A 10,775-nucleotide genomic window follows, 5' to 3' on the forward strand; every position below is an offset into this window, starting at 1 on the left:
ACCAATATACATGATGAATTCAATTGGAAACTCAATTTACACAAGTTTTCTAGGAAATTGAGATTGAAAGAATTGTATAAAGATGACAACTCCTTGAAGGTGCCTTCAGTTTTGGATACCTTCCTCTGTAAAACCTCACGGTATAATTTTGACCCTGTCTCCACTAACTCCTCATTAAAGACATTTAATAGACTGCTTGACAATTCTGTTCACAGATATATATCAACTAAGTGTAAAATACGGTCTAATCTCACTAGATTGGAATCTCAGGCATTGCATAATCTTGAGAGATATAATGACATCATTATTAGGCCCGCCGACAAGGGCGGGGCCATTGTGATCCAAGGATTGGATGATTATAAGAGAGAGATTTATAACCAATTGTCGGACAGTGATGTGTACTTGAAACTTGTTTCTGACCCTACTCTGGATTACCAAAAAGAATTGATGACTATTTTGACAGAAGCAAGGGATAATGAGACCATTGATTTGAAAGTATTTAAGGCTTTATGTGTTCAGCACCCCATTGTGCCAGTCATTTATACGTTACCTAAATAACACAAGGACCCCATTAGACTACCAGGGAGGCCAATTATATCGGCCCGTGGCTCATTACTACAACCGGTGTCCCAGTTGCTTGACTGTATTCTTCAACCACTATTACACCAACAAGTGACTTTTTTGAAGGACACCAGAAGCTTTTTGAAGAAATTACTGGCGATAGATGTATTACCTGATAATGCACTACTTTGCTGCTTGGACGTATGCAGCTTGTACACGTCTATCCCTCATGATGGGGGGATGTGTGCTATGCAGAAAGTTCTGGAAAATAACCTACCTTCTTCAGTGTTCGACCATAAGTTATTTCTGACTTTGCTAGAACTTACATTACGCCGTAATTACTTTCTGTTCGATGGATCCTTCTTCTTACAGCTACGAGGGTGCGCCATGGGCTCTTCCATGGCACCCTCGTATGCCAATGTAGATATGTTTAATCAGGAGCAACATATGTTTTTTAGTAATCCAGATATTGGTAGACATATTTACTTGTACACCCGTTACATAGACTATGTGTTTTTGATTTGGCTTGGAGATGCTGAAAATTTTGAAGTGCTGATGCGTGAGATCAATGCACTTAACTCACTCATAAAATTTACATATTGTTACAGTACCAGCCAGGTAAATTTTTTGGATGTGAATGTGAAGATCAATGATGGTAGGATACAGACAGAGGTGTTCCGTAAACCTACGGATAGGAATACTTTGCTGATGGCTAATAGCCATCACCCACCATCTTTAAAGAAAGGATTGCCACGTTCACAAATGATGAGGGTGGCACGTATTACTAGTGACCCTGCTAGGATAGAATTCGAGTTAGACATATTGATTGACAAATATGCCTCCAGGGGTTATGATAGTAAGATGCTGCAGGAACAAAAAATGGAGGTCTTGGGGATGGAGAGATCACTTTTGTTAAACCCCACGAGGAGGGATGAGGCTAATGTGATTCTGTGGATCAGTGATTACACGGTGGCCAGTCCGATAATTAGGAGAGCTACGCAAGCGTTATGGCCAAGTGTGAGTACTGACAAAGATCTACCGATGCTCTGTAATAAAAGACCTCTAGCAGCCTTTAGGAGAGGCCAGAATCTTAGAGACAGACTAGTGCGGTCTGATATCTCTGAGTTAGGAAAATCTCCCTGTCCTAATGTGTATTTTAAACCACCTGGATGTTACAAATGTAGCGGTTGCACTACTTGTAAATTTTTTATACCATGCAAAATGTTTAAGCATCCACACAAGGATACGGTTTTTGATATAAGATATGTTATTACTTGTCTTTCAACTTATGTTGTATACATTGTTTTGTGTCCGTGTAGATTACATTATGTTGGTCAGACTACCAGGAAATTTAGGGAAAGGATGACAGCACACCGGTCGGCAATTAGGATGATATTAAATGGTAGGGATATTGACCAACCTGTGGCACGCCATTTCCGGGAAGCCGGGCATACTTTAGATTAATTGCGATATTTTATCATTGATCATGTCCCTGCCTCAGTATGGGGTGGTGAACGGGCTCGATCACTGCTATTTAAAGAATCCCGTTGGATTATTAAGCTAGGTACTACTAAACCAGGGGGGCTCAATGATAAAATTAACTGGAATAGTCTTTTATAATATATGAGGTCTGTGCTTTCTTTGTGTGTATATGTTTGGGTTACAGTTACTCTTCTGTGGGAGTGTGGGGATGACAGAGACATTGACACTACAGGTGTTATCGCTTCGATATTATTATCAGATCTGTTCCTTTAAATATGTTGATGTGAATTAGATCTAAGCTGTTTGTACTGTTTGATGTTTTTATGTATTTGTAAGGGTGGTGTATTTATGGCTATTCTTTGTTTTCTGTAGCTGTTTCACATACGGGTAGCTCAGCATTAAGCCGCGGGTGATAGTTCTAAGCTTGAACAGGACTGTAACGCATGAAGCCGGCTAGTTGAACGCAAGCTTGCAGTTCCTATGGCGACGGCCGGAAGGTGTTCCGGAAGTTCGGCGGTGGCTACATCCGGTGGGGGGTGCGTGCGCCCGTGGTGCTCGGTGATGGAAGACGGCTACTGGTGGGGTATTTATTGGTGGGGTAAGTGTTGTTTGTGGCTGTATGTATTTTGTCCTGATGACGGGGTGGTAACCTCGAAAACGTTTGATATTATACATCATTTTTGTCCATTTGCTGTCTCCGAGTGCCAGTTATTGATGCCTCTGGATGTTGTTTGTGATACTGGATGCACCGGAGCAAGTTGCCTTTTAATTTATTGGAGTGCGGGCACTTTGTGTTTTCCTTATATATATATATATAATCTGACTTTCCACAATTTTTTTTTCTTCCAAAAATAAGACTTAAATACAATATAATGAACTAGTAGATATATAAAAATTAAATAAATTGAAACATAAACACCAATACTTCAATCTGGACAGCATGATGGCAATATTTGCGTGGGTTTTCTCTGGGTATCTGGTTTTCTCTTGAAATCCATAAACATACTGGTACAGATGTGTCCTCATATGCCTTTGCTCTAATCATGCCAAATACTCACACCAAGCATCTTAAAATGTGTGCCTTATTCACACCACTAAAGCAAATCTGTGTAAAAAAGGTTTCAAAAAGAGCGGTCGCCATGAGCATTTCTAGAGAGAAGGGGACCCATGGGCAGTCTCTGTCGGGCTCCCTCCTCTCTCTCCGGCGGCCAGCAATGCTCAGTGCCGCACCAGTAGACTCTCGGCACTAGAGTGTGCCCAAAGTCTACAGTGCAGGTCACCCAGAAAATGGTGCCGTGGCCATTTTCCTGGCATTTTCCCTACTGCGCATGCGCAAAAGGCCGAGAAAATGGTAGGGGCGGGCATTTTCAAAGCGATTTTGACAGCGATGATACCAGGTCTCCGGAGGTGGAGTGGTAAGTATTAAAAACATGGGTGCAGTGTGTGCCCCTCACACTTATAGATACGCCCCTGGTGGACGCAGACATTAATAGCTCTAATAAATTAGTATGCATACAATATAGTATACTCCATCTAGATTTATTAATGAAATACTAATTATTTTAAGAAGTTACTGACATCTAAGGGGTCAATCCAATTAAGTGCGAGTTAGGTACAACGAGATGTACTCACAATGAACTTGCACTGCAAATTTAATACAATTCCAGACTGGCATTCATTTTTCAGAGGAAATTTCCATTGTATTGTGCGCAGCCGCCGAGGAGTGAAAAGGTAGGGAAAATCTCAACTTTAAGGTACACATGTTAGGACACAGTGCAGATCCATACATGCCTAGTTGCGGGAGACTCACGATTTTCTGTGTAACCCCCCACACCCCCGGTTGAGTAGACAGTTTCCCGCATTCCTGCCCACTTCCTAATGAAGTGGGCAGAATGGGGAGAATTTTCATGGATATCGGGGGTCCTCGAGTAGGGGACGGGGCTTAATGATGCAATTCTGCAAGAATCACGCCATTTGGCCCCGCCCCCTATTTAAATATGCACTATTTGCATCAATTTACTGAGGGGGTGGGGCTTAATTATCCAAACCATTAGCCCCTCCCCCATCGCTGCCTACCTGCTTCTAATCCCCAGGCTTCTCCCGGGGAGAAAAAATTTAAAGTAGGCAAGTATGTGCAGATCCTGTAGTGCACCCCTCCCAATGTATAATCATGCACTTGGAGCTTAAATAGCATAATTTGGTCAATAATGACATGTCAGTTTCAGATGAATTTATCTAAAAAGCTCAATAATGGGTTAAATGACTTGGGTCCGGTACAATACGTGGATGCGTTGTATTGATGGGAATGGGCTTTTAGAACTTGCAGATGAGAGGTAAAAGTGTTTATTCAACTTTTTACATTTTTCTGTGCCCCAAAATTACATAAAAGCTTTAATTTGCTGAAAAACACTTGCTCGATATTTTTCCACCATTAATAAAAAGTGCAAAAATCAGCCATTTGACACCATTTAAAAACCTCCAGTATGGCCAATTACAGCCTTCCCAATGGTCCTGCTGTCTAAATTGTCACTTTTGGGGTCCAAGATTTTTTTACCACTTTTTCATGCAGTTTTCCCAGGTCGCATTTGTACAAAATTCGCACACCCTTGTACAAAATTCGCACACCCTCAATGAGAGTACCGCAAATTGCCATTTCTAATTGGATCTCATATTTTTTGTGCAATGTATGGGCCCCATTTACAGATGTGCTTAACAGATAATCTTAATGAATACTGTTAATGTAAGTTTACCTCTCTAATAATGTCTTTTTACCTTAGCTCTTTTGCCTAGTCTTACATCATCTAGCTACTACCACTGTCTACGCTCTATTCTAATATTCAATTTCTGCTCCCATCTAATCTACACTTTTTCTATACTTAATAATATATTTTTGTTGTACTGACACTTTACCTCATCCTTACCATGACCATGATGTCTTCAACTCCTCCCTTCACTCAGTTTCTACCTAATCTTTTGTTCTGCCCCCTGATTCCACCTCTATCCTTTTCCCCTGGTCTCCTCCACCTCCTCCTATCTCATCTCTCTACCTTCATCCCCTTCTTCTCCCATTACTCCTTTTTCTTCCTCTTATACCCCCCAGGATCCTACTACCCCTCTGCTAATCTTTCCACCCTCACTTCTCTCCCTGTTACTTCATCCCACCTCCATCCATGTCTCCTTAATTTCCCTCCCTGCCCACCTCCTACAGGGTCCCCTCCTAGCACAGGAGCCCTACACTCTATTCATCTCAGTCTCCCAAAGTAATCTCATCTCCACGCCATAGCAACCCTGATAATCTCATTCACATCTCTCCTATCAACTCTTTCACTCTATCCTGTGTTCTCTGGAATGCCAGATCAGTCTGTAACAAACTGGCCCCCACCCATGACCTTTTAATCTCCAACTCCCTGAATCTCCTTGCCATTACTGAAACCTGGATTTTACCCTCTGACATCACTTCTTCTGCAGCTCTCTCCTACGGGGGCCTCACCTTCTCCCACACCCCCAGGCCTGGGGGAACCATGGAGGTGGTGTTGGGGTCCTTCCATACCCTGGTTACTCATACCAACTCATACACTCAGAACCATCTATTACATTCTCCACATTTGAAGTTAATGTTATATGCCTCTTCCAACCAGTACACCTCAGAGTAGCTGTCATCTCCCGTCCCCCTAGCCCTCCCTCCAAGTTCCTTGACAACTTTGCTTCCTGGCTCACTCACTTTATCTCCTCAGACCTTCCCTCTTTTATCCTAGGTGACTTCAATATTCCAATTGATATCCCCACAGAATCCGCTGCCTCCAAACTACTCACCCTCAGTTCCTCATGTGGCCTCTCCCAATGGACCTCCTCACCCTCCCTTGCGAGTGGGCATTCCCTTGATCTGGGATTCACTCACTGTTGTGATATTTCTGCCTACTCCAATTCCCTATTCCCCCTCTCTGACCATCATCTTCTCTCTTTTAACCTATCCCTCTCTCCTTCCCCTCCTCTACCTCCAAAAGCCACCATTACTAAGCATAACATTGAAGCTATCAACACTGGTTTCTTTTCTTCCCTACTTGACTCACTTCTCTCCCCTATCTTCTCTTTCTCCTGCGCTGAACAAGCTGCTTCCCTATACAATGTCTGTTGCTCCGGCGATCACTGCTCACCCTCGCAAATCCACACCTCAACCCTGGCATTCCAAATGCACCAGATACCTACAAAAATGTTCACGAACCGCCGAGCGACAGTGGAGAACATCACGCTCTCAGGCAGATTTTCTCCGTTTCAAATTCCTGCTGTCATCCTACAGTGCTGCCCTTTCCCTCTCTAAACAGTCATATTTCAAGAACCTCATCTCCTCCTAGTCCTCAAATCCACAACGTCTCTTTTCCACCCTCAACTCCCTCCTCTGCCCACCAACTCCTCCTTGCTCTCTGCCATTGACTTTGCTACCTATTTCACATCTAAAATTGATTCCATATGTCAGGACATCATAGCCAACCAGTCCCCCAGCTGTCCACCTCCTCCTTTCCGGGATCACTCCTCCCCATCCATTTTACTGACTCTGACATTCTTCTCCCCTGTGACTGGAGAGGAAGTTAAGGCCCTTATCCAGTCCTCCCCCGCTTCCACCTCTCCCCTATCCCATCCCGCCTCCTCCGCTACCTCTCTCCTTCTGCCTGCTCCCATCTTGCCCACCTCCTTAATCTCTCCCTCTCTTCTGGCATTGTTCCTTCTGCATTCAAGCATGCCCTTGTCTCCCCAATTCTTAAAAAAAACTAACCTTGATCCTAACATTCTCTCTAACTACTGACCAATCTCTCTCCTCCTTTTTGCCTCCAAACTCCTTGAGCGTATTGTTTACAACCGCCTCACCACATAGGAGTTCCTCCTACTCCCTCCTTGACCCTTTTCAGTCTGGCTTCCGTTCTCTCCACTCCACTGAAACTGCCCTCACGAAAGTCAGCAACGACCTCCTTGCTGCCAAATCCAAGGGCCACTACTCCCTGCTCATTCTCCTAGCCTCTCTGCTGCTTTTGACACTGTGGACCACCCTCTACTGCTGCATATCCTTCACTCCCTTGGTCTACGTGACACTGCTCTCTCCTGGCTGTTCTCCTACCTCTCTGACCATTCCTTCTCTGTTTCCTCTCACGACTCCTCCTGCCCCCCACAGCAGGTGTTCCCCAAGGTTCTGTTCTTGGACCTCTGCTATTCCCTCTATACGTCCTTTCTAGGTAAACTCATCCGCTCATTTGACCTCCATTATCATCTATATGCTGATGATACTCAGATCCACCTTTCCTCACCTGATCTTTCCCCCTCTTTACTAACCCGTAAATCCAACTGTCTCTCTGCTATCTCTTCCTGGATGTCCCAGGGATTTCTCAAACTTAATATTCTAAGACTGAGCTGATTGTCTTTCCACTCTCCCACATAACATCATTTCCCACTATTTATTTATCAATAGATGGCATAACTATCTCATCTAGTCCCAAAGTGCGTTGTCTTGGAGTCATCCTGGACTCTTCCCTCTCCTTCAAACCACATAATCAGAACCTCTCGCAGTCCTGTCATTTCCATCTCAAGATTATTTCCAAGATCAGACCCTTTCTCACCCAGGATGCCACCAAAACCCTCGTACATTCACTGGTCATCTCCAGATTGGACTACTGTAACTCCTCCTATCTGGCTTCCCCAAATCCTATCTCTCTTCTCTCCAGTCTGTGCTCAATGCTGCTGCTCGGCTTATCTTCCTCTCCAAATGCTCTGCATCTACCTCCCCTCTCTTACAAGCCCTCCACTGGCTCCCCTTCCCTTTCAGAACCCAATTAAAGGTTCTCACACTCACTTACAAAGCCCTCACCCATTTACATCTCTGATCTCATCTCCCTACATTCTACTATCCGCCCTCTTCGTTCACTTCATACTTGCTGCCTTTCATGCCAATTGATTACTTCCTCCCACTCCCGCCTCCAAGATTTTGCCCGTGCTGCTCCCCATCTTTGGAACTCTTTCCCTCTCCCCATCAGACTCTGCACCTCTCTACAATCATTAAAATGAGCTCTTAAGACCCATTACTTCATTAAAGCCTTCCAGCTCTAATCCTAACTTGCTGCTACATCTTCCTTCCTCCCTGCCTACCCCATCTGTGTCACTCCTGTTTTTCTGCCCCTCCCTTAAAGAATGTAAGCTCTTTCAAGCACGAACCTCTACCCTCTTGTGCTTCTCCCTACTGTAATGTAATTTCATTTATCTCTTACTCCCCACTAGGGCAACTAACACTTGGCTGCTTATGTGGGTGTAAAGGTCACTAATATAGCAATGTTTATTATACATGTCCGTGTCCTGCTTTGTATTGTAAGTCACTGGTTACTTATTTATGTATTTTGTAAGGCGCTGCGGAAAACTTGTGGCGCCATATAAATGATAATATAATAATAGTGAAACATGAGATCATGGCTGTAGTCTGACAAAATATTCAGTATCAGTCAAAAGTATGGACACACCTTCTCATTCAATGGTTTTTGTTTATTTAAATTATTTTCAACATAGATTAATACTGAAAACATCTAAACTATGAAAGAACACATATGGAATTATGTTGTAAACAAAAAAGTATTAAACAAATCAAAATATGTTTTATATTTTAGATTCCTCCAAAGCATTCTCTCAATCAGCTTCATTTGGTAGTCTCCTGGAATGGTTTTCCAACAGTTTTGAAGGAGTTCCCAGAGGTGCTGAGCACTTGTTGGCTGCTTTTCCATCACTCTGCAGTCCAACTCATCCCAAACCAGCTCAATTGGGTTTAGGTCGGGTGATTGTGGAGGCCAGGTCATCTGACACAGCACTCCATCACTTTCCTTCTTGGTCAAGTAGCCCTTACATAGCTGGGAGGTGTGTTTGGGGTCATTGTCTTGTTGAAAAAAAAATGATGGTCCCAGTAAGCGCAAACCAAATAGGATGGCATAGTGCTGCAGAATGCTGTGGTAGCCATGCTGGTTAAGTGTGCCTTGAATTTTTAATAAATCACCAGCAAAGCACCCCCACACCATTACACCTCCTCCTCCATGCTTCACAGTGGGAACCACACATGCAGAAACCATCCACTCACCTTCTCTACGTCTCACAAAGACACGGCGGTTGGAACCAAAAATCTCAAATTTGGACTCATCAGACCAAAATACAGATTTGCACTGGTCTAATATCCATTCCTTGTGTTTCTTGGCCCAAACAATTCTTTTCTTCTTGTTGTTCACCCTCAGTAGTGGCTTCTTCGCAGCAATACGACCATGAAGGCCTGATTCACACAGTCACCTCTGAACAGTTGATGTTGAGATTTGTCTGCTACTTGAACTCTGTGAAGACTTTATGTGGTCTCTAATCTGAGGTGCTGTTAAGTAGCGGTTTCTGAGGCTGGTAACTCTAATGAACTTATCCTCTGCAGCAGAGGTAACTCTTGGTCTTGCTTTCCTGGGGCGGTCCTCATGAGAGCCAGTTTCATCATGGCGTTTGATGGTTTTTGCAAGTGCACTTGAGGATACATTCAAAGTTCTTGAAATGTTCCGTATCGACTGACCTTCATGTCTTAAAGTAATGATGGACTGTCGTTTCTCTTTACTGAGTTGAGTGGTTGGTGCCATAATATGGATTACAACAGTAGTCAAATAGTGGTGTCCACTGTGTACTAACCCTAACTCTGCAAAACACAACTGATGGTCTCAAACACATTAAGAAGACAAGTAATTCCACAGATTGATTCTTGACAAGGCACACCTGTTACTTCAAAACCATTCCAGGAGACTACCTCATGAAACTGATTGAGAGAATGCCAAGAGTGTGCAAAGCTGTCATCAAAGCAAAAGTGGGCTACTTTGAGGAATCTAAAATATAAAACATATTTTGATTTAACATTTTGTTTACAACATAATTCCATTCCTCCCAACTGTCCTGCATCCATCGGGACAGTCCCGTTTTTCTGGGACTGTCCCGCCCGCGGGCCGCAGTGTCCCGCTGTGGGGGAGATGTTGGGAGAGCACAAACCGCTGCTCTGCACAAAGCATCTGTTCTCTTCTGTACGGAGAGCCTAGGGACTGCCCATTATCTCGGAGAGTGCTGGGCACTCCCCCAAAGTGGCAAAGACGGGGGAAGCCGCGAGGCTCCGCTCCCCTTTTTGGATGCGCACGCCCTGTCCCTCTTTTCCATTTGGAAATGTTGGGAGGTATGTAATTCCATATGTGTTCTTTTATAGTTTTGATATCTTCAGTATTAAGCGATGTTGAAAATAATTTAAATAAACAAATCCCATTGAACGAGAAGGTGTGTCCAAACTTTTGACTGGTACTGTATGCAAAGCGCACCTGTTACCTACAGGCAGCCATATTGTGGGTGGAACAACATATGTACAAGAGGCAGAGCCTATCACATGATAAATGACAATGACAGTATGACACAGGCTGTCTCCACTACGTATGGCGATAGTAGTGTATTGATTCCAGATATCCTATAATAGACCGGAACATGATTGCGCCGGAAGCCATTTCTCCAGCAATCAGTTACCATAGCAACTGAACATCTGCTTTCATTGGTAAAGTACCAATCAGAAACCGGAACTGCCTTTCGTGACGTAGTTGAACCAATTAGCGCCGAGCCGGACAGTAAGCGATGAGTGGCGTTACAGCGAAGCAATCAGCGACGACTTCGAAAACCACCATAGAAACTGATCAACCAATAGCAATAGCTTC

This window comes from Taudactylus pleione, unplaced genomic scaffold (assembly GCF_031769625.1).
Source record: "Taudactylus pleione unplaced genomic scaffold, aTauple2 ptg000089l, whole genome shotgun sequence".
In the NCBI taxonomy this organism is placed as follows: Eukaryota; Metazoa; Chordata; class Amphibia; order Anura; family Myobatrachidae; genus Taudactylus; species Taudactylus pleione.